The following is a 25,760-nucleotide window of genomic DNA, read 5'->3' as shown; positions in this document are numbered from 1 at the left end:
CATCAGTATATAAAATACACATCAATATATCTTTCTAATGGCAAGGTTTATCCTTTTTTTTTTTTTGTTTTGTTTAGTTTTTTTTTTTTTTTTTTTTTTTTTTGAAGTAGGGTCTCACTCTAGTCCAGGCTGCCTGGAACTCACTGTGAGTCTCAGGGTGGCCTCAAACTCATGGTGATCCACCTACCTTTGCCTCCCAAGTGCTGGGATTAAAGGTATATGCCACCACACCCAGCAGTTTATCCCCTTTTATTCAAACTGTTCTCATTTTTTTCAGGAGAAGCTATTTTACAGATTGAGGAAAATGCAAGTGAGAACAAGGACACATCAATGCACCAAAAAGAGAGTGCCAACTATCTACCAAGAGATGAGTCACCTCCACCTCATCTGCCTGGACCCAGAAGTTCTTACAGGAGAAATGGCGACATGAGTACTGCTCTCATTGCAAGTCTGAAAACCAGTTCCAAAGAAAAGGTGACAGGCACTGTGGCCACTTAAACAGTGATCCAGAGTCTACAGAGTAAGCAACACTAACTCAGGTCTCTATGTTGCCCACCTAGTCTCAGGGAGCATCTCACAAGAGGGGGCAGAAAAATTGTAAGAGCCTCAGGGTGGGTGGAAATAGCCTGAGACACTAAATTTCCCCCATTCCTGCAGAGACTGACTGAGGCCTCTTGGTTCCCACAATGAATACAAGTAACTCCCTTCAAAGACCCTCAGCAGAATTAGGGCATGGGAGAGGGGGTTCTATGCATGTAACCTTTTTACTTAAAAAAAATCAATAAATTAAAAAATTAACACTGTTCATGTTAATTGCATGGCTCAGGGTGTAATCCCTGGCACTGTATATACCTTTAGTTTGCAGCTGTAAGACAAGCACCTGGGCCTTGGAGGGAAGACACTTCAGGCCATCATGGAGGCAATTAGAAGGCCCCTGGCATTACAGGACATGGGTAAATGCATAAATGCATACTGTGCCTGAAAAGAATCAGCATGGGCACACAGTCGTGTGACAGGGCAGTGCATGTAATGGTTCAGGACATGAGGTCTGAGGTCAGGCCAACTCAGAATCATTGGCAGTTATTTCTCATTCAGTCTAGGGTTCCTTGTCTGTCAAACTTGACCGCATCCCCATCCCAGGGTGTGTGTGTGTGTGTGTGTGTGTGCGTGTGTGTGTGTGTTTGTATGTGTTCTTTTTTTCTGGAAAGATGTATTCTAAGCTCTTAAAGAATGTAGGGTTTGATCTCAGAGCTATGAAAACAGTGGTTTCCCCCACACACATGAGCCCCATCTTGAGTGCTTGAAGTGAAAGCTTTCAGCAGCAGCTGGACACTGGTTCGGACTTTCCCTTTCCAGGGAGCAGCACTCTCAGCAGTTATCTCCACCTACCTCACTCCAGGAAAATATGACAGTTCTTGATGGACCACTCTGTTTCCTTAAAAGTGGATTTATCATTGGGGAGAAGAGATGAAGAAAATGGAAGACTGCTACTTGGATAAGCAGACCTGTTCAGCATGTCTGATTTGTCAGTATTAACCCTGCCTTTGATGGGTGATGCTGTCTTTAACTCATTTTTCCCTTTATTAGTTATGTACATACTCAGTGTGTAAACAGCCATGTTGATACCATAGTTAGACTCATCCCTGTTCTCCCCCGCTCTGAAGGGACCCTCCTTGGGGATTATGGGTCGTGCATTGTGGGGGTTGCCATCAGTTATGGAGAAGAGGCAATTTCTCTGTGCATAGTGTCCCAACTTGTGGCTCTAACAATCTTGCTGTCCTTTAGCTCTTTTTTTTTTTTTTTATCTATGTTGATGTGCTGTGATTTTAGAGGACTCCAGAATGCCATGTGTTCCTTGGGTTAGCCCTCATTGCTCTCTTGAGCACAGCAATCAGTGACCACCTGCTGAAGGAAAGCTGAGTGGGCTACAGGCTTCCTCAGGATTTTCACTGAGCACTGTGAGATCCTGCCTTACAGACTATTCTGCTTCAGGTACCCTGTGAACTGTTGCTTCAGTGATGTTTAGTTTATACCTTTTACTATCTTGGGTTTTTTTCTTTATTCATTTATTTGAGAGAGAGGGGCCAATAGAAAGAGAGATAAAATAGGTACACCAGGGCCTCTAGCCACTGCAAATGAACTCCAGACATATGCACCCCCTTGTGCGTCTGGCTTACATGGGTACTGAGGAATCGAACTTGGGTCCTTAGGTTTCACAGGCAAGCACCTTAACCACTAACCCATCTCTTCAGCCCTATCTTGGTTATAAAATCCCTCCTTGGATCATTATCTTGGTATTTCTAAAGAAAACACATTCATGTTATATAAATAGAAGAAAGTTTTGCCACAGTTTTCCAGAGAGTAAAAGACAGATACTGAAATTAAAAGTAGTTAAAAGACAGTGAACTCAAAAGTAAACAAATCAGAATATACACATATGTAAAAATAACTATACCTGCAATTATGCTGAGTAAAGAAGGTAGATTACATTAAAAAAAACTGTGTCTTATTCCATTGACATAAAATTCTTGAAAATTCAAACTAATAAGTGAAAGAAGCAGATGAATAGTTGGCTGCAGTGGGAAAGGTCTGGAATGGAGGGGACAGATCATGAGGACACTTTGGCTCATGGGTATGTTTGTTGTCTTAACTGTAATTCTTTTGCTGCTGTCTATGTGCAAAACTACCAAATATTTCACAGATGTTTGGCTTCTTGTTTGCCAATCATACCCCCATAAAATTGTTCAAAACTAATGCAGATAAAGGGAAGGGAAGCAGTGGAAGGAGAACAATGAAAGAAAGGGAGAGAAGGATGGAGGAAGGGAGGAAAGGTCTTAACTTGTAGTAAGACCAAGTAGGGAGTCTGGATCTTTCTAACCTCGCTGAGTACCTGTTGCACCCTGTATAATCTCTCAGAGCTAAGTTTTCTGTTTTATACCATGCAGTTAGGACTGTTCACTTCATGCATAAATAATATATGTGCAATAATTTTCAATGTGCAAAAGGCTCAAGAAACTTTTGTCATTATTATGACTATCATTGGTGATACCACACAAGCAGGTACAAACTGCAGCTGTTTGGAACTCACTATGAGAACTATCATTTCTTGTGTTGTCAGCTGCCTCAGCTTCAGATAAATATGTAAGATCTCACATTATTTTTCCACACTGTCCCTTCTCTCTCACCCTATTCCACCTCCTTCCTTCCTGTGCCACCCACTGTTCCACAGCCCCAGCTTGCATCCTTGAACTCCCTACTTATGGGACTGACAGGATGATAGAGTCCTGTTGATGAAGCTTCTGAACAATGGAGGTCCTTATTAATTTAAGGGAGACAAGCAAAAACTAAAATAAAAAGAAATGAAACAAATGACTTTGTGTGAACTATTTCTCTCTGTGACTCATTGTCCTGGTCTGGCTGGGTTTTGGTTTCTAATGCTCAGCAGAGTATAAAATCAGATGAAACTTAACTCAGACAAATGTTTACTATCTTCCTTCAGCGACCCTTCTGCTGCTCCCTGGTGCTTGAGGCCTTTCTCACAGGTGATCATAGGGCTGAATACTGCACATCATCAAGTATGCCCTGGAGACTGCTGTTGTAAGGAAGGTACTGCAAAAGGTCACTGCCATCATTTGGGTCTTCAATATCCACTAAAAGCTCAGGTTTCAAAGATGAGTGCCACAGCCCTTGATTCTTTAGCAAGTGAGGCCCAGTGTAAGGATATTAGGTCACTGAGGCTGTGCCCTTGGAGGAACTATTGGGACCCTGGCTCCTTCCTCTTGCATTTCTTCCAGGATATGATGAGGTAAACAGTTTTCAGCCACATGCTCCTGCCTGGAAGTCCTGCAGGTTTCTAAGCTACTTCACTCATTTCTGTGACCAAATACATAACAGAAAGCCACTTAAAATTTTGAGGGACACATTCAATGATGTTAGAGAAGGTATGGCCACAAGAGCATGAGGCAGAGCTGGTCACATTGTATCCAGTGTCAGGAAGAGAAAACTAGCAGGAAGTGAGACCAACCTATAAAACTTTAAGGTCTGCCTACTTCTTCCAGAAAGGCTCCACAACCTTCCCAAACAAGACCAACAGCTGAGGACCAAGTGTCCAAATACATGAGCATAAGGGGGACTTCTCATATTCCAAACACAACACAGATGGTTCTTCTGTCACCAAGAAAGGGTTTCATCCAACACATAAAAAAAATTCTCATTTCTTTCAGTGGTTTCTGTTTGGTTGAAATGGGCTTCCCAAAAGGGAGTCACCAAAAGAAAACAGGATGGCGACAGGGTGATAGAAGGAAATGGGTCATCCACAATCCTCAAGAAATGACCCAACTATTAATGATGCCCTGAGAACAGAGATTTACTGCCTCCCCCCTTATCTCTCACTGGATCACTTCTGGTCTCACCATATGGCTAATGTAAAGAATAGAGATTTACTACCCCAACAAGAAAAAATCCTTCCCTTTCTCACCTTCTTCAACTGAAGAGCCTATAAAGCCCACTATCTATCACCCCAAACGGACTGCTCCACTCTTGAGAGTCAGTCCTGGCAGGTCGTGTTTTTCCTGAATAAAACTTTTATCTGTCCTCAGAGTGTTCTCTGTGGTCCTTGGTCATGACTGAACCTTACATCTGGTGCCATGACTTGGACAGGAAGGCTTCTGGCTGCCCTCTTGGACTGCCAGACCTCCTTTCCCCTGACCAGACCACTGAGCTGCCATTCAACCCTCTCAAGGCCTCGGACCATCTCTGTCTGATATAGGCTCTCACACCCACCATGATTCAGCCACACTGTTCTTCCCTTCCTCATCTCCTCCCTTCTCAGTAAGTGTCCCTCTCTCTCGGGTTAGCCTGCCTCGGGTTTCACCAGTCCTCGTGGAAGCTGTGCCAGCCATGCCAGGCTACACCCCTCAGCCATGAGGCCCCACCCCAGGTTTTGAGAAAGACACACTCTCAAAACCTTGGGTCTATTGTTCACTGGTCTACCGCACCCTAAGGGGCTCCTTTTGGTTCAGTTGCACCATCTTGGGACACTCCATCTGCCTCCCTCTTCTCCTTCTCCTTCCTTCCTCTCACTCCTGAAATGTCCTCTTTCACTACCAGCAGCTTTCTCCATCGGGAGCACAGGTGCCCTCCTTGCCCACTAACAGGCTAAAAAGCCAACAGTTGCCACCTGTGTAGCCTCTGCCCATGTGGGAGGTCCAGCCCCATTCACCCTAATAGGCCAGCGGGTCATATAGGTATCCTGTGTAAACCCAGCTTAAGCCCTAGCTCCTTCCTTTCACTCCGTCTCCCTCCTTCTTCTCCCTCCTTCCTTCCTCTCACTCCTGAGATCTCCTCTTTCACTGCCAGCAGCTTTCTCCATCAGGAGCACAGTTGGCCTCCTTGCCCACTAAACAGGCTAAAAAGCTGACAGTTGTGACCTCAATGGCCTCTGACCACATGGGAGGTGCAAGCCCCATTCACCTTAATGGGCCAAGGGGTCATATTGATACCCTTTGTAAACCCAGCTTAAGATCTGGTTTCTTTAACTACCTTTGTCTTGTTCTTTTTCTGTCTCCTTTCACTAGCACTTTCATTATACTATCACACCTCCATGGGGAATAAAACCTCCAAACCACTTTCTACTACCTCCCTAGCCTATCTTCTTAAAAACTTAAAACCTCTACGACACTTGGATGACATCAAACCTCATCATCTAATCTCTCTGCAACTCTGCCTGCCCACAATATATGCTGAACAAGGGGTCCAAATGGCCTGAGAATGGTACTTTCGATTTCAGATTCTCACTGATTTAGAAAACTTCTGCCAACATACAGGCAAATGGTCTGAAATACCCTATATCTAAGCATTTTTAACTCTGCATACATAGCCTTCTCTCTGTTCTGCTTGTTCTTCTCACCAGGTCCTTTTGGCCAAAATCTCAGAAATGCCCTCTAATTCAACTCCTCCCCCATACTCATCCTCACCCTATGCTTCCAACCCAGTTGTCATAGATGATCTGCCTCCAACAGCCCCTCTGGCTCCTCCAGCTCCCTCAATCCCTCCTGACACCCTACCTGATGCGCACACCTTCCCTCCCTCCCTTCATCCACCTCCTGCTCCCTCTGCATGCCTCCCACCACCACTGTCTCCAATATCCTCTCCTTCCCTTTCCCCTCCCACCCACTGTACTCACTCTCACAGGGATGGCGCATACCCTTTGCATGAGTTTACAGGTGGAATTGCTCACATTCATGTTCCTTTTTCCTTGTCTGATTTATCCCAGATTGAAAAGCACCAAGGGTCTTTCTCCACTGATCCAACTCACCACACCAAGGAATTTTGCTACCTTACCCAAGCCTATGACCTCACCTGGCATGTCCTCTTTTCTTCCACTCTCACTCCTGATGAACGAGAGCATGTCTGGGTGGCCACTCAGGCTCATGCGGATGAGGCTCATTTAACTGATAACACTTTCCCAGGGGAACAGTTACTGCCCCCAGAGAGGACCCTGACTGGGAATACCATGCTCTGGCTAACCCCAGGAAGGGTGGCCCATGGTAGAATGATTCTCTGCCTCTTGGCTGGGCTCCAAAAGGCATCCCATAAGTTTGTCAATTTTGACAAACTCCAGACGCTTACCCAAAAACCTAATGAAAATCCAGCTGAGATCCTGAAATGCTTAACTGAGGTACTCACCCAATACACTCGCCTCAACCCTGCTTCCCAAGAGGGCATGATAGTTCGCAATGCCCATTTCCTGGCCCAATCTGCCCCTGACATCAGAAAAAATAAACTTAAACACTTAGAAAACGGCCCTCAGACCCCCCAGGGAGATCTGATTTACCTAGCATTTGAAGTTTTTAACAGAGAGGCCCAGGAACAGATTGAGAGAGTGCCAGAGACAGGCAGCAATTCCAGCTCTTGGCTGTGGCCCCGAGGCCTTCTCCAAAGAAGATGAGGGGGCAAAAATGCTTACCACCAACATCCTGCTTCAAGAGTGGCCACACCAGCCACTGGGCAAAGGCATGCTGCAACCCACACCCGCCACCAGGGCCCTGCCCTCACTGTGGTCTTGCTGGACACTGGAAGGTGGACTGTCCTTCTTCTTATCAACAAGGTAGGTCAGCCTCTTCCCCTCATGCCACACAAGAGCCAACTGCTGATATTCTGGGCCTGGCGGCCAAAGATTGATAGTGCCTTGGGGCCTCAGTTCCCACCAATACTCTCCACATAACAATGGAGGAGCCCAGGGCCACAATCCAGCTGGAAGGCCCACCTGTCTTGCTGCTGGTCGATATGGGGGCCACATGGTCAATCCTACAATTCTATTTTGGTAAAACCTTTCCCTTGAAGATCTCCCTGTTGGATATTGATGGTCTATCCCACTCCCCACACATCACTCCCCACTTACCCTGTGTAATCTGGGGCACTCCCCTCTCCCATTCATTTCTCATAATACCCTCTTGTCCTGTCCCTCTCCTAGGTCAGGATCTTATGCAAAATCTCTCCTTCTCCCAGTTGCCCATGTAGCACCTTCTGGCACTGGACACACTGACTGTCTGAGGACTGACTCTTTCATGGCTTCCAGGCATGCCATTCCATTTTATGTGTCAGCTGCATATGGTGTCTTCAGTAATAGGGTCTTACCACTAACCTCTGGTGGGTAATCAAGTACTCTGACAGAAGTCTGTCATTCTTTTAGGAAACCTTGTAGGTTTCTCTGATCAAAAGCTCATTGTGGATAATAGCCCCATGCTGGTACTGGGAATTACAGTGCTCACTAAGAAAATGAGGAGAAAGATAACTAATATGCAAGAGTTAGAGAGACAAGAGAGAGAGGGAGAGGGAGGGAGAGAAGATGCAGCATGTCTAGTGCCAGAAGGTGCTACATGGGCGACTGGAGGAAATGACCAATATCTGTCCAAGCAACTCATGGTCTAACCTACTTAGCATCAAAGAACCTGCTGTGATGCCCACACAAGTGCAATAGTGGCACACAGCCATGATGCGGAACCAACTGCTCTTGATTTGGCTAACTGATCCCCTCAGTGGTACGGGACCCATAGCTGGAACAAGGAAACAAGTCAGAACCATATCCAAACATAAGCCCACTCTACAATATCAAGCTACCATCAATCATGGGCTACAAGAGGGCCTACACCTATTAAACTCTCTATAAAAAAAGTAAGGGTTATCTCATTTATCCTGGTGCTAACTTACTCTCCATTGGAGAATCTGCTTCTCTTTTTCAGATAGATGCAGACCCTAAGGAAAGAGCCACCCCATCATACCTCAAAAGGGCCCCGGCTGAAACTAAGGAAAATTGGTGAAACAAGCAAGGGTGCTGTTTTCCTGATGAACCACATACCAGCACAAGGGGAAAGGAGACCAATGAAGAGAAAAATCAACTCCTACCAAATCAGAGAGCCAGAGCCTCAGAGGCCCCCAACACCTCACCACTGAAGCAGACCAAAAATCCAGGGAAATTTTGCGGAAGAGGGGGCAGAAAGAATGTCACAGCCACATGTTGTATCATGATATGCAGAGACATTTATCGTACCAATAACTGTGGGCTAACTCCACAATGCACGATCCATATACCTCAACAAGGAGGGACCAAGGGGAGGGGGTAGGTCACAGATGAGCCTAATAATGGTGCCAAACTGCTTGTATTTGCTGAATACAAACCTAATAAAAAAATAAAAAAAGAAAAGAAAAGATGGATACAGGGGCTGGAGAGATTGCCCAGTAGTTAAAAATGCTTACTTGCAAAGGCTACTGGCCTAGGTTTGATTTCTCAGTATCCACATAAAGCCAGATACACAAAGTGATGCATGTGTCTGGAATTTGTCTGCAGTGGTTAAAAACAAAACAACCAAACTAAAAATAAAAAATAAAAACAACTCTCCTTCTCTCTGCCTTACCACCCACACTCTGCCTTCCACCTCACCCCAAACACCCCCCTTACAAAAGATCCAGACTTTCCCCTCCCTGCCTCTGATATTAATCCCAGGCTGTGGGACACTTCCTCATCAGCACTAGACTCTCATAACCTGCCTCTCCTCATCAGACTTAAAGACCTCACATCCTCTCCTTGCTGCCCTCAACACCCAATCTCACTTAAACATTACCAAGCTCTCAAACTTATTATTTCTCGCCTGCTCCAAGCTGGACTCCTTTGCCCCACTCACTCCCCTTGAAATATTCTGATCCTACCTGTTATTAAACCTGACGGGACCTACCGCTTAGCCCAAGACTTATACCTAGTCAATACTGCTGTTATGTCCATTCATCCAGTAGTCCCTAACCCTTATACTCTCCTCTTTTCACATCTCCTCTTCCACTACTCATTTTGCCATTCTTGACCTCAAAGATGCCTTCTTCTCCATCCCCCTCCACCCCAATTCTGATGATCTCTTCACTTTCACCTGGGAGGACCCTGATACTCATACTGCTTCTCAACTCACCTGGACTATCCTTTCCCTGGATCTTAGAGACAGCCCTCACCTATTTGGTCAAGCTCTCTCCACCGACCTTTGGCCCCTGGAACTGTTGCCCAGCACACTATTACAATATGTAAATGATTTTTTGTTCTGGTCACCCTCTCCTTCTCTATCTGAACTACATACCAACAAACTTCTTAACTTTGTTGGATCCAGGCGATATTAGGTTTCCCCCCAAAAGGCTCAACTTTTCTTAACCCAAGTCAAATACCTGGGTTTTCTCCTCACCCCCACCTCATGACAACTCACCCTACACTGCAAAGAACATCTTCACTCTGTCTCCCCACATACTTCTAAGGAAGAAATTCTCTCTTTTCTCAGCTTTGCTGGGTTCCTTACAATATGGATTCCAAACTTTGCCCTCCTGGCAAAGCCCCTTTATGACAGGGCAAAGGGAAATCCTCATGAGCCCCTCATCCCTAAGTCAGAGACAGATTCTGCCTTCTCTCGCCTGTGCGATGTGAGCCCTCACACTTCCAGACCTCCAACAGCCTTTTCTTCTGTATTCCACAGAAAAAGAGGGTATGACAATGGGAATTCTAGGTTAAATAAAGGGCCCATCCTTCACCTCTGTGGTCTATCTCTCTAAATAACTAAAAACCTCTGTCAGGGGCTAGCAACCATGCCTGTGTGCTCTTGCTGTAGTTGCTCTTCTAGCCCAATAGGCACAGAAATTCACTTTTGGACAACTTACTGTCCTTCCCTCCCCCCACACAGACTTAAAGATCTACCCTCCAATTCTTGCCTGTCTATTCTGACCCCATCTAAAATTCAACTCTTCCACGTCACTTTGTATAATAACCCTGACATCACGCTTGACTCTTGCCCCCCCACACATAACCCCACTACCCTCCTGCCCCTACCCAAACAACTTACACATTCCTGTCTAGAAACCCTAGAGAAACTCACCTATCAAAATCCTAGAATCTCTCTATCTCCTCTCTCCAACCCTGTTCATACCTGGTATATAGATGGCAGCTCCTCCACTAACTCACAGGGCTCTGAATAGCAGGATATGTTATTGTCTCAGATGACTAGATAATAGAGACTGGCCCATTGCCTAAGGGGGTGCATCCCAAAAGGCTAAGCTGGTAACTCTCACTAGAGCCCTAACCTTGGCACAAGGCAAAACAGTTAATATCTATACTGACTCTAAATATGCTTTCCATATTCTACGTCGCCATGTTGCTATCTGGCAGGAGAGAAGCTTCCTCTCTGCTAAAGGAATGCCTATTAATTACAGACCCCTTGTTCTTAAACTGCTACGTGCCTCCTATCTTCCTACAAAGGTGGCTGTCATTCATTGTAGGGGAAACCAGGCTCCAACCTCACCTGTGGCCAAGATAAACTCCTTCATGAACAGAACTTCCAGGGAATCCAGCCTCCACAGCATGCACTCAACTTCAGCCTTCTTCCTTACCCCTACCTCCTTCACTCCTTCATACCCCCAGAACAGTACCAAACGCTAACAAAACTTGGCACCATCCTGAGACCACAAGCCTGGCTAATCCTGGGGGATCTCTACTGCTCGCCTGGTCTCCAAGCTACTACCATTCTGATCCACCTACATAGTCTATTTCATGGGGGAGTCCACCCTCTACAAAGATTCCTGACCCCACTCCTCTTCCATCCTTACTTCTCCTCTCTAATCTCCTCTGTGACTCAGGCTTGCTTACTCTGTGCCAAGGCTTCTCCACAGGGGGAGTCTGTCCCCCTCCCTCTTTCAAACCCCACCAACACAGGGGATCACTTCCCAGGGTGGACTGGCAGATAGATTTCGCTCACATGCCTCCTCACAAAAAAACTAAATACCTTCTCACTATGGTGGATACTTTCTCAGGGTGGGTTGAAGCTTTTCCTATGACAGGAGAAACTGCAACCATAGTCACCTCTCACATTCTTGAATCTATTCTGCCTCATTTTGGCCTTCCCCTTACCACTCAATCAGACAATGAACCAGCCTTCATTTCCAAGTTAAGCCAGGAAGTATCCAGGGTATCTATCCTGGGAATAGATTGGAAACTTCATATTCCATGTAGGCCTCAGTTCTCAGGCAAAGTGGAAAGAGCAAATGCCATTCTCAAAACCCACCTGTCTAAACTGACTTCTGAACTTCACCTGTCCTGGACCAAGCTCCTCCCACTTGCCTTAGCCTGAATCAGAGCTACTCCTCAAGCCCCCTCCTTCCTTAGTTCTTTTGAGCTCATGTATGGACACCACTTCCTGTTGAACAACCTTGCCCTACTACCAGAAACCCCTCTCCATGACTACTTACCAGCTTTCACCTTTATCCGAAATCTTCTCCGGAAACATGCTGACTGCCTCCTTCCCCAGCCACCAGAGAGAGCCACAACTATCTCGCTTAAAACTGGAGATCAAGTCTACCTCAAACAGTCTTGTCCACAGGGTCTTGAGCAGCTTTGGACTGGATCTCACCTAGTGCTCCTCACAATCCCCACAGCCACAAATCTTCAGGGCATCCCCAGCTGGATCCATTCATCTCAACTAAAGAGAGTCAAGCCACCTCCATTCTACCCTAATTCATTCGGGAATAAGTATACAGCCACCACAACAGGCCCTCTTAAACTAAAACTCTCTTGTGTTCCCATTCTTCCCTCCAATCCCAGAATGTTCCCCTTGACATTAATGCCCCTCTTCCTTCTCTTTCTTGCCCCAAGCTCTCCATCCCTCACCTCTGAGTGCCCATCTCCCCCTTGTACCTGGGGTTTTGATGTCACAGCCATTGACAAAAATAACAAGCTCCTTATTTCTTCCTTCTGTCCTCTCACAGGGTATGTGGAGCCCATCTCCTTCACCTTCTCTATAATAGATATTGCCAACAACTGCCCTAAAGCCAGTTCAATACACTGATTGTATGAGAGAAGTCTTGCTTCGCTAAAGACCAAGTGTACCAGCATGCTATGCTCGTTCTGTTGGAGGGTGCTCACTATCAATCTCCCCACTCTGCCAGTACCACTACTTTCACCCAACCAAGTCCTATAGCACCCAACCACCACAGCTCAAGTCTCAGGGGGCACTCACAATTTTTTCTGTCACAAATCCATGGAACCAAATGGGAGCAGATGGGATGATAGGGGTGGCAACCCAATACTCCATGGGATCTCGCTGAGGGGGCAGAATAAAAATATTTAGAACCATTCAAAATGTTCCTAAGACTTCCCATAATGCCCATATCCAGTCAGTTATGGGCATCAAACAGGCTTATGGCAAGCTCCAGGAACATTGCGTGACCTAAGCTTCGCCACCAACCCCTGGATATCAATTCTTTATTCTTCTCTCTCCCTCCTGAATCTACTCAGTCTTACCAGTCACACTGCCTGCTTCCTGTGCACTTCCCTCACGTGCCCCCTCATTACTGCAGTCCCCCTGCACAATGTCACCTCTGCTTCAGACACTCCCTGCTTCTGGTGTCCTCTCTCCAAGCTCCCTATCCCACTCTCTCTTCCAAACCACCTTGATTCCTGGCATAAGGACATCTCTCAAAGCTGTCAGAAGCTTTCAGGAATAACTGTATTGTTAAAAAACACACTTTACCTAAGGGAATTTATTTTTGGTGGGACTCCATATTGTATACTTGCATCTTTCTGAGAACACACTCAGGCCCTTGCACCCCAGTCAGTTTGTTACCTAGCCTCACCATGTATACAGAGGGAGAACTGGCAGTCCTTCTTCCTAAATGGGCTCATCATTACAAAAGATCTGCTCACTTACCTGTAATGGTAGAGGTAAACCTGGCAGCCTCTATAGCTGCCACAGGACTGGATACAGAGGCCTGAGCCATAGCTTAATCTATGAAAGACTTTGTACAAAACTGAGCATTGCAGTCCAAGGATCCACTGAGGCCCTATGACTGCTGCAAGAACAACTTACTTCTCTGGTCTCCTTTTTTGTGCTACAAAACAGCCAAGCCCTAGACCTTTTGACAGCAGACAAAGGAGGGACCTGCCTTTTTCTGAATGTGGAATGCTGTTACTATGTCAATTGATCAGGCAAGGTAGAGGTCGAAATTAAAAAACTAAAAGGGCTGGAGAGATTCCTTAGTGGTTAAGAGCTTGTCTGTGAAGCCTAAGGACCCTGGTTTGAAGCTCTATTCACCAGGATACACATTAACCAGATGCACAAGGGGGCACATGCATCTGGAGTTCGTTTGCAGTGGCTGGAGGTCCTGGCATGCCCATTCTGTCTTTCTCTGTATCTCTGTATCTGCCTATTTCTTTCTCTGTATGTCACTCTCAAATAAATCAATAAAAATAAAAATAAATAAATAAATAATAAATGAATAAAAAACTAAAACATCTGGCTGACCAGCTTCAGGTATGAACACTAATTTCCGCTGAGCCATGGAACATCTTTGCTACAGTTTGGCCCTGGCTTGTGCCACTCTTAGGGCCTATGTCTACACTACTCTTACTACTTGCCCTGACCCCCTGCCTTCTGAGATACATCCAAAATCAGGTGAACCAATTCACCCACCTAAGATTCAACCAACTTTTACTGACCTGTCCCTCCTCTATCTGCTACCAGCCTCTAGCTACCTAAAAGCCAACTCCTTGTCATCTACCCTGAGGGGACCATATCACCCAGCCTCTCCCATGAGAGCTTGTCACCCCTTATGGTCAGCATGAAGACACTACAGAAGAAAAGACCACAGCTCCTTGTCATTAACAAAAGGCTAGAATATTAAGTAGAAATGGGCTTCCCAAAAGGGAAACCAAAAGAAAACAGGATGGGACAAGGAGATATAAGGAAATAGGTCATCCAAATTCCTCAAGAAATTACCCAAACATTAATGATGCCCCAAGAACAGAGATTTACTGCCCCTTATCTCTCACTGGGTCACTTCTGGTCTCACCACATGGCTAATGTAAAGAACAGAGATTTACTGCCCCAACAAAGAAATGCCTTCCCTTTCTCACCTTCACCCAATTGAAAAGCCTATAAAGCCCAATTATCTGTAACCCCAAACTGACTGCTCCACTCTTGAGATTCAGTCCTGGCAGCTTGTGTTTTTCTCACATAAAACTTCCATCTTTGCCTCAGAGTGATCTCCATGGTCCTCGTTCACTCCTGAACCTTATAGTTTCTTTCTGAATCTCCTCTAGGATTTTGCCCTAGTCCTTGCACACAGTAAACCCTCAGTGCATGGCTTGACAGAGGACTGACATCAATCATATTCTGAATTCTACTGGAATTCTGCTGCCAGCTGCATTCTGCCAAGAGCCTGCCATGTATTGTGTGGAAATAGCAGTGATTCCTAGGATGTTTCAACACTGATATCATCACATGGTTGATTTTAATCCACTTGTTTAGCTTCATATTTCCTGCTGGATTGGTTTCAGATCCTCTCTTCCTTTCTCTCTTTAATTTGCACCAGTGCCCAGAAGAGAAAGTTGAGGAGTAAAACTCATGTCTGTGCAAATCAATGTGAAATGTAAGGTCCAGGAAGGAAGATTGAGCTTTAAGGAAAATATAAATTCTTTAATTTTTTTCTAGTTAATAACAGTGGCTAAACATGTTAGCTACAGCTATTTTAATTAACTCACTGATATTATTAACTAATTTCATTTCTAATTCTTTGATGGAGGCTGTGTACATTTGGTAGGAACTTGTTATTTGTTTTATATAGCTAATAGTGGGTAAAGACATAAAGAGATATGGTTATGCCTAAGTATGTCTTAAATATTATATTAACATTAGGAAATAATGGGTATTATGGACTAAATTTTCTTCCAAACTCATATGTTGAAGACCTAAAGTCCAATATCTCAAAATGTGGCTATATGTGGAAAAAGTATTTTTAAAGAGTTGTTTGGGATAAAAAGAAATGTCTATTCTAATGTGGCCCATGCGCTTAAAAGAAGTGGAGATTAGGACATAGATTATAAGAGGAGGCTTTTGGAAGGGAGAAAGATGTGACCCTCTGTAGGCCACCAAGAAAGGCATAGAAGAAACTGATACATCCAACCCTTTGATTTTTGACATTTAGGCTCTAGCATTGTAAGAAAATAATTTCTGTTCTTTAAACCACTTAGTGTGAGATACCTTGTTATGGCCATCCTTGTAAGCGAATATGACAACAAAATACTTATAGTACAAGTTCTAAGATACAAAGCCAAGCTAATATTTAAAAAGATGGAAGGCTGAGGGCTGGAGAGATGGCTTAGCACTTAAGCCCTTGCCTATGAAACCTAATGATCCCAGTGTGAGGCTCAATTCCCCTGGACCCATGTAAGCCAGATGCACAAGGTGGCATGTGCATCTGGAGTTCATTTGCAATGGCTGGAGGCCCTGGCATTCTCTCTCTCTCTCTCTCTCTCTCTCTCTCTATCTATCTATCTATCTATCTGCCTCTTTCTCTCTCTGTCTGTCTCTCTCAAATAAATATAAATAAAAATAAAATTCAAGGGCTGGAGAGATGGCTTAGCGGTTAAGCGCTTGCCTGTGAAGCCTAAGGACCCCGGTTCGAGGCTCGGTTCCCCAGGTCCCACGTTAGCCAGATGCACAAGGGGGCACATGTGTCTGGAGTTCGTTTGCAGAGGCTGGAAGCCCTGGCGCGCCCATTCTCTCTCTCTCCCTCTATCTGTCTTTCTCTCTGTGTCTGTCGCTCTCAAATAAATAAGTAATTAATTTAAAAAAATAAATAAATAAAATAAAATAAAATTCAAAAAGAGGTAAGATTGAAGATCTCGTAGGATATAACTATAAATATTTGAGATAATGATTCACTGTTTTGTTCATCTGAAATAAAACAAGTTTTTTTTTCCATATTAGTCAGGGTTCACTAAAGGAACAGAACCAATATAATGAATTATATTTAAAAAGGGAGTTTATTAGGTTAGTTTATGGTAGTCCAATAGCAGATTACAGGCCTGAGAGTCAAGGAACCTACTCAGTCCATGAAGCTGGATGCCTCAGCAATCCCAATTTGGCACTGAAGTTCTGGAGGTGTCCTGAAGAGATGCTGCTCTTCAGTCCACGTTGGTCTAAAGTCCACACTGGTCTTCAATCCACACTGGAAAGCAGCAAGCAGTACCAGCAGCCCCGTGGAAGGGGAGGAGGATACTTTTCATCCCAGAACTTTTTTAGATAAGCGCCCCCCACGAGGGGCTGCCCACTCAGGGGGAAGGGCTTACCCTGGGGGAAGGATTCCTCCTTTAGTTAATCCTTCCTGGAAGCAGCCTCAGAGACCCACTTATGAGGGATGTCTGTGGATTCCTAAACAGATAAGTTGACACAAATTTAAATATCACAAGTCCACTCCATGTCAACTTGACACCAAACCATATCTCCTTACGTCATACTTAATTTCCAAATGAAGACAGTAGCAAGTTCATAATTCTGCCTAACATGATATAACTATGCCTTGTACAACCAGAAATGCACAGTTCCCCCTCCCATACATAGCAAGCCATGAGAAATGCTCAGTTGCTAATATAATAAGTCAAATATAAATTCAACAGTGTCTAACTAGTAATATGATTTTAATCAGTATTACCTATACAGAAATATATGTAGAATGAAAGCATCTTAATATTGTTATAGATATTTACAAACACTCTTAACAAAGTAATACAGAAACACTCATGGCAATTACAATCCTTGTTTTTGTAACTGGTCACATAGCCTTAGCTGGTATTTGTAATTGCCCTCTTCTACTACCCATTCTCTATTTTCTCCACCTTCAGCAAGCACCTCAGAAGGTCTTGGTTCTTTACCTGGAGGGGTGACCCATACTTTCATTCCTGAAGGATCTGTGTCATTTATCACACTGCCTTAATTGGATTGTTGCAGTTGTCCATTAACTTTGATAACAGGGCATGGTAATACCAAGAGATGCCCTAAAGGATCTCCTGCACTCCAGACATACTCTGCATTACCTACATTGTGGCAGAGCAATACAATTTCCTCCTGGTAGTCTGGATCAATCACCCCTGCTACCACTATAACTCCTTTCTCAGCCTGTTCACTCAAGGGCATCAGGATCCCAAAGTGGCCAGTGGAAAGCCTTAGCTTCCAGTTCAATGGAATGGTCTTTGTATCTCCTGGCAAAAGCACTCCCCCCTCTGGAACCAAGAACTCTAGGCCAGCAGAGGGTAGGGTTGTGAGAACAGGGTCAAAAATTTACCTAACGGGTCACTTGGGGTGATGGTAAGCGGGACCTTTCCCATTTCCACCCTTTAATTCCTGGACCCATGAACCTGGGCTATAGGAGAAACAGCACCATATATAGGACACAGATTCAGAGCATATACAACCTGCTGGAGGACACTCCCCCAGCCCTCCAAGCTATTTCCACCTAGTTGGCACTATAGCTGTTTCTTCAAAAGGCAATTCCATTGTTCTATCAAGGCAACTGCTTCAGGATGGTGGGGCACATGGTAAGACCAGTGAATTCAATGATCATGAGCCCACTGCCATTATTTCTTGGTTGTGAAGTGAGTTCTTTGGTCAGAAGCAATGCTGTGTGGAATACCATGATCGTGGATAAGGCATTCTGTAACCCACAGATGGTCATTTTGGCAGAAGCCTTGTATGCAGGAAAAGCAAATGCATACCCAAAATAAGTGCCTATTCCAATAAGGATGAAATGCTTCCCTTTCCATGATGGAAGAGGTCCAATGTAGTCAACTTACCACTAAGTTGCTGACTGGTCACTCTGAATGAATGCTACTATATTAGGGGCTTAGTATTGGTCTCTGCTGCTGGCAGATTTGGCACTCAGCAGCAGTTGTAGCCAGGTCAGTCTTAGTTAGTGGAAGTACATGTTCTTGAGCCCATGCATAACCTCAACCCCTGCCACCATGGCCACTTTGTTCATCAATGACAGGGGTGGCTGAGGAAAGAGGTTGACCACTATCCACAGAATGGGTCAGCTTATCTAATTGATTATTAAGTCATCCTCTGATGAGGTCACCTTCTGATGAGCATTAACATGGGATACAAGTATCCTTTGGCCACTCAGAGAGCTCTATCCACATACACTTTCCCCAAATGCCCTTCTCACCAATTTTCCAACTGTGCTCCTTCCAAGTTCTGGACCATCTGGCCAAACCACTGGCCACAGCCCATGAATCAATGTATAGCTGCACATCTGGCCATTTTTCCTTTCAAGCAAAATGCACAACCATGTGTACTTTGCATAGTTCTTCCCATTGTGAAGACTTCCCTTCACCACAGTCCTTCAGAGTTGTCCCAAAAAGGGGCTGTAATGCTGCAGCTGTCCACTTCTGGGAGATGCCCACAAAACATGCTGAACCATCTGTAAACCATGCCCTAGTCTTCTCATCTTCAGTCAGTTGATCATAGGGCACAATCCATGATACCATAGGTGCTTGCTTCAGGACAGAAAGCATTGGAACAGGAGTAGCAACCATAGGCATTTGGGCAACTTCCTCATGTAACTTACTTGTACCTTCAGGGCCTGATCGAGCCCAATCGCGTATATACCACATATATACCACTTCCACTTGATGATGGACTGCTGCTGTGCACATCCAACTTTATGTCCTGGTAGATCAAACAATACCCAGCTCATAATGGGCAGCTCAGGTCACATAGTAACTTGATCATCCATTGTCAAGTGTTTCTACTAAGGCCCAGTAGCAGGCCAAGAACTGTCTCTCAAAGGTAGAATAATTGTCTGCAGATGATGCAGGGCCTTGCTCCAGAATTCCAAGGGCTTCTGCTGTGATTCATCTGTGGGGCGCTGCCAAAGGCTCCAAACAGAAGCCCTATACACCACTGACACCTCAAGTACTATTCAATCTGCTGGATCATATGGCCCAAGTATCACAGCAGCCTGCACAGCAGCCGGACCTGTTGAAGAACCTTCTCTCATTCTTGGAACCTCTGAAAACTAGTATCTTACTGAGTCACTTGGTATGTGGGATGGAGTAACACACTCAAGTGAGGAATGTGCTGTCTCAAAAATCCAAATAGGCCCACTAAACATTGTGCTTCTTTCCTAGTGGTAGGAGGGGCCAGGTGCAACAACTTATCCTTCACCTTAGAAGGAATGTCCCTGCATACCCCGCACCACTGAACTACTAGAGATTTCACTGAGGTGGAAAGCTCTTGAATTTTGGATGGATTTATTTCCTATTCCCTGATGCACATATGTTGTACCATATGTCTGCTACTTCCTGCCCATTTGATCCAGTCAGCATAATGTCATCGATATAAAGGACCAATGTGACACCTTGTGGAAGGAACAGGCAATCAAGATCCCTGCTAACTAAGCTCTGACACGGAGCTGGAGAGTTAATATAACATTGAGGTAAAATAGTAAAGGTGTACTGCTGACCTTGCCAGAGCTGAAGGCAAATTGCTTCTGGTGGTCCTTATGGACAGGTATGGAGAATAAGGCATTCTCAAGATCAATAGCTGCATACCAGTCACAAGCAGATGTGTTAATCTACTCAAGTAAAGAAACCACCTCTTGTAGAGCAGCTGCAATTGGAGTTTCTGATAATCCACTGTCATTCTCCAGGATCAATTTGTCTTTTCAACAGGCCAAATAGAAGAGTAAAAGGGGGACTTGGTGGAAACCACTACCCCAATTCCTTGAAGTCCTTTCTATGGCATTAATTTCTGCAATACCTCCAGGGATGTGATACTGTTTTTAGTTCACTATTTTCCCTGGTGGAGGAAGCTCTAACAGCTTCCATTTGTCCTTTCCAACTATAATATCCCTCACTCCACAAGTCAGGGAACCAATATAGGGGTTCATCCAACTTCTAAGTATATCTATCCCAATTATGCATTCTGGGACTGGGGAAATAACCACGGGGAGTTCTGGGGCCCACTGGACCTACTGTCAGTCTAACATTTGCCAAAACTCTATTGATCACTTGACCTCCCTCAGCACCTACTTTAACTGGAGGGCCACAGTGCTGTTGGGGTCTCCTGGAATCAATGTCAGTTCAGAGCCATTGTACAGTAGACCCTGAAAGGTCTGATTACTTCCTTTTCCCCAGGGTACAGTTAGCCTAGCAAAAGCCACAGATCTCTCTGAGGAAGGATAGGTGTAAGCTTAATATTGAAACTTTTGTGGGGTTGTAGGAGGGTCCTTCCTCAAGGGGACCCAGCCACACCTTCAATAAAGGAGTTTAGGATCTGTAAACTGGCACAAGTCTGGAAACTGGTTAAAAGGCCTTGCTTCTCTGTTTCTATAATTCAAAGTGGCCTTTTGTTCCCTTGCTCTAGAACTTTTCTACAAGAACTTAGTAGGCTTTTATCTATTTCACTTCTGGGAACACTATGATTCATCACCCAGTACCAAAGGTCTACATGAGTTGTACTGTTATGAGCATTGTTTTGCCTCCACTGTCCATTATGGTAAACACACTCACCTTCCCTTTGGAGATTCAGTGCTGATACTTGGCCCTTGTTACTATGAGATACAGTTAGACCTGTTGCATCTAAGTCACCTAATGCAGCAACTGTGGCTCCCACTGTGATGTCTTCTTTACATAAAAGACCAATGATTAGGACCTTTAAGTATGCTAGTATTCCCCTCACAACTCTGTTTCTTAGTCATAGTTTCTTAGTCATAGCATATCTTCTGGACTCTCCCATTGTGGGGCAAGGATGAGCTTAGATGGCAAATCCACTCCAGCATTCCAAGTTCTCTGAGCCTTTTAATCCCTTCATCAACATTAAGCCAAGGGATATCAGGCAGCTTGAGCTCATTCACAGTAGGTCATCTTTGGATCCATATTTCAGCCAACCAATCAAATGAACTCTTGGCATCTCTTCCAACTGCATGAGCTGCAGTGTTAAATCTAAAATCCCAGTGGGCCCACTTCAATAAATTCAGCCTGATCTAATCTTATATTCCTTCCATCATCATTCCACACCCTTAAAATCCATTCCCACACATATTCCCCATGCTTCTGCCTGTACAAGTTAGAAAGCTCCTGAAGTTGCAGCTGACACTTCAACAAAGCAAATTGGACTAAAAATGGGTAGACAATGTCACATATATTGATATGCTTACTTATCAAAGTAAGAGTAGGTACATTCTATGATATAAGAAAAACTTCTTACAGTTGAAAAAGACATTTCAAAGGTAATAATACAGGACCAGAGTAACATATGAGAAAAGATATTGGACTTGACTCTGCTACTATGATAAAAGATATGTCCACATAAGGGCCATTGTGGCTGAGCTAAAACGAAACAAAACAAAAACAAAAACAAGCAAACAATCAAAAACCTAGATTGGGAATCAGAAGACGTGGGACTGCTCCTGCCTCAGCATTGACTTCCTTTTGCTAACAGCAATAATAGCAGTGCCAGTAATCACAGTGAGACTATATTGAATTTATAATGTGCTGAATGTGTGAGAAGTAGTTTTCTTTACCCATTATCAGTAAGGTAAATCCTGTTACTGCCTCCTGCTACATGTTAAAACATATAAGCATTTATTTTATTTGTTTACCTTTGTAGTGTTGGGGATCAATCCCATGGTTTCATGTATGCTAGGTGAGTGTCTTTGAAGTATACCACCAGCCCAATCAAGGCCACCCTATGTCAGAGTAGGTCTGGGATGGTAACCTCTTCTGTGTGTCTATAGCGTTCCCATTCAGAACTTTGAGCAGCTGCCTCAGATTGTAACTTCACATAGTCTCTCGGAGCCAGAGATGCTGTTCTTGATTTTTACCTCAAAACAACATTTTTTGTATGCATGTGCTTATGTGTATGCATGTTCACATGTGTGTGGGGTGTCATGTGTATGCAAGTGCACGTGTGTGTGCATGTGGAAGCCAGAGGTCAATGCTGAGGGTCTGCCTCAGCTGCGCTCTCCACTGTATTTTTTCAGACAGGGTCTCTCGCTAAATCTTGAACTCACTGATTGGGCTAGACTACCTAGCCACTGAGCCCCAGGGATTCCCTGTCTCTACCTTCCCAGAGCTGGGATTATGGGATTATAGATGTTATATCACCAAGCTGGGCATTTATTTACATTGCTTCTGGGAATCTAAATTCAGGCCCTCATGCTTTATGACAAGTACTTTATCCACTGAGGTATAGTTATTAAAAAGTTGCAGTTACTAAAAATCATAGATTTCAAAAGGGTTGAGAACACTTATTTCCTAACGTATGGTCCTTTTCTTCAGAAATTCCTAATTTAGCTAGAGAACAGTACTTCTATTAATCTGTCATCAGTGCAAGAAATGAGCACATGCTGACAGGATTTATAATGAACAATTAAAATGTGTTTTGAGAATGGCATTGGAAGATGCAGAAGGACTTTTGTTACTTAAAACAGGTGATGAAAAAGAAGTTTGAGGAAACAAACTAAGCCCAGACCCTGAAGAGTCAAACCAAATCTGGCTGGTCTGGACATCAGAGGATTAAACTGTAAGGACAGAGGGAAGGAAGAATGGACTACTTTGAATTTTGCATGACATCCTGCTAGCATTTTGAGCAAGACAACACCTTTGAAAACTTCTTCAATAAGAATTTCATGTGAAGGCTGGAGAGATGTCTTAGCAGCTAAGGCACTTGTCTGCAAAGCCTAAGGACCCAGGTTTGATTCTTCAGGTCCCATGTAAGCCAGATGCATATGGTGACACAAGTGTCTGGAGTTCGTTTGCAGTGGCTAGAGGCCCTGATGCACCCATTCTCACTTTCTCTCTCTCTATCTCTCTGTCTCCCTCTCTCTGTGTCTAACAAATAAATAAATAAAAAGAATTTCATGTGAGCTAGGCATGGTGACGCATGCCTTTAATGCCAGCACTCCAGAGGCAGAGGTAGGAGGATCGCCATGAGTTCAATGCCACCCTGAGATTACCTAGTGAATTCCAGGTCAGCCTGGGCTCAAATGAGACCCTACCTCAAAACAAAAGCAAATAAAAAGAATAAAGAAGAAGAATTTTATGTGAGAGATGTGTGCAACTATATCAGCCATGATCCTACAGCTACACAAGACAGAAACCCAATTCTATATTGCTGAATCAAAAAAAAGTATGTAAAGGTTCTTGTCACTGAAGATGTGGAAGGAACTCAGCAAGGTTGTTGCTGATGGGTTTCCACCTTACCATCTCTGAGTCAGCCCCTTGTTCAGGGCCCTACCATTCCTGAAGCACTAAGCTGGTGGTCAGAAGCTCCAGTCTACATAGAACCCCCAGGGATCTCAGTATGCTAGAGCTGAGCCTGTAGTTCAAATAGGCAGGACCAGGTCTTATCCATATTGAAAGAATGATACTTTATCCTGGGAGTGAATAGTGATGTGCCCATAGTAAATAGAACCATGGTTCTAGAATAAGACTGTTTTGGATGACCACACTGCAGGGTATATGTGTCCTCTAGAGAGAGGGGACTCAGGAATTAAGGACAAGCAGACCAGCAAAGGCCAGACTTAGAGTATGCTAGGGCATGAATATGAAAATTCCCCATAGCCACACATACTGGGGCTTGGTGGACAGCTTTTACTGAGTGGCTTTTGGAGAAGTGTTTGGACCCTAAGGGCTCTGACCTAATGAATGGATTCAGCCCTTGATAGGTTCACAAAATGATGGCATTATTGGGAGATAGTAATAAGTAAGGTGGTGTGAGACCAAGTTGGAGGAAGTAGGTAACTGGAGGCATGGTGATTTTGGGCTGATCATGTGCCATTTGTCAAAGTATTTTCCATCTCTTGTTTGTTTCCTGGCTGCCATGATATGAACTGTTCAGCTATTGCACAAGTTGCCTACAATGATGGACTGAGACCTCTGAAAATGGGAGGAGAAGTAGATCTTTCCTTCCACTAAGGTTTTTTGGTTTTTTTTAATGTCAGATATTTTTGTCTTAGAGAAAAAAGGTCACTCTTGGAAAATTCAAGAGGATAAATTTTTACCAGTAAAAATAATCACCATGACTTCAAGACTGTGAGGGAAAAACAGCTCACAGACAAGTCTAGAACATAAGGTGAGATTGATTGGTGCTTTTAATGGGGTGAAGTGAGATGGACTCCCACAGTCATGGTGGGAGTCCTGAGAGGAATGGAAGCCAGTAGTAGCCAGAGATATACACTTGGGCCATTTGCTCCCTGTATCCTTTATCCTTGAATTCTTAGCACAGAGGGGTAGAAGTGCCTGTTTTTTACCTTGTTATGTTAGAAATTTGGGGATTTGTGCACCATTTCCCATTGATGTTATAAACTTTAGTAGCTAAGATATGTTATGGACTTTCCTGAGCTGCAATGGAATGTTCTAGCTATTCAAGCTTTCATTTTCTACTGAATATATTCCTCTAGATGATTTTAACCTTTGAAATAAATAAATTGCTCTTCTTTGTTTTGTATGTAGATAGAAAATGAGCAAGTCATGGAAAATACTTTGACAAATGGCACATGATTAATTCATGTTAGCCCAGCTTAGGTCAACATTCACAAAGCAGGTAAGTGCACTATACCTTTCTGGTTTGAGCAGCTGACTAGGAAACCAACAGCTTCTCTTTGAGGTTGATTCTGCACTTAGGCAATGGATAACCCTGATTTTGCACAAACCATATGTGCTCCTGAGGTCTTACTGAGGAACCAGACGTTGGCCTTTGTGGAGCAGCTGAGGAACACTCATAAAAAATAAAAAGAAATTAAAATGTTATGTGATATAGTAAAAGCTTAGAGAAGAGGGAAGAGTAGAGAAAAAGTAAGGGCTCAGTAGAGGAGGTGGGGAATTGGGAACAAAGGAAGGTAATGGGAGGGGATTATATAATTTTCAAAAGTATTTTATAAAAAGTATGGCTTTAGAGTGATGTGGAAATACCCAGAGGTTTTAATCTCATAAGTGTTAGGTGCTTCTGGTTGGGTTAGTCTACCACTGTATGCTCAGTACACAAACTCCAGCTGAGAAGAGCAGAGTCTTGCAAGTATGCACTAACGCTAAAGTCAGACTGTGGAGGTTTGATTCAGGTGTCCCCCATAAACTTAGGTGTTCTGAATACTAAGTTGCCAACTGATAGAGGCTTGGGGATTAATATTTCTTGGAGGCAGTGTATTGTTGGTGGTGGACTTACGGGTATTATAGCCAGTTTCCACTTGCCAGTGATTGGCACACTCTCCTGTTGCTTTTGTCCACTTGATGTTGGCCAGGAGGTGATGTCCACCCTCTGTCCATGGCATTGTTTTCTCCTGCCATTATGGAGATTCCCCTTGAGCCTGTAGGGCAAAATAAACCCTTTTCCCCAAAAGCTGATCTTGGTTGGGTGATTTCTACCAGCAATGCAAACCTAACTGCAACAGTAAAGTTGGTACCA

At 44.1% G+C, this 25,760-nt stretch overlaps 1 pseudogene; it reads left to right on the top strand.

Annotated features, from left to right (window-relative positions):
- Positions 1-25,760, top strand: part of LOC101601139 — a 114,688-nt pseudogene that overhangs the window by 1,490 nt on the left and 87,438 nt on the right.

The sequence above is a fragment of the Jaculus jaculus genome, chromosome 7 (assembly GCF_020740685.1).
Source record: "Jaculus jaculus isolate mJacJac1 chromosome 7, mJacJac1.mat.Y.cur, whole genome shotgun sequence".
Taxonomy (NCBI): Eukaryota; Metazoa; Chordata; class Mammalia; order Rodentia; family Dipodidae; genus Jaculus; species Jaculus jaculus.
This window is presented reverse-complemented; position numbering and strand designations above follow the sequence as displayed.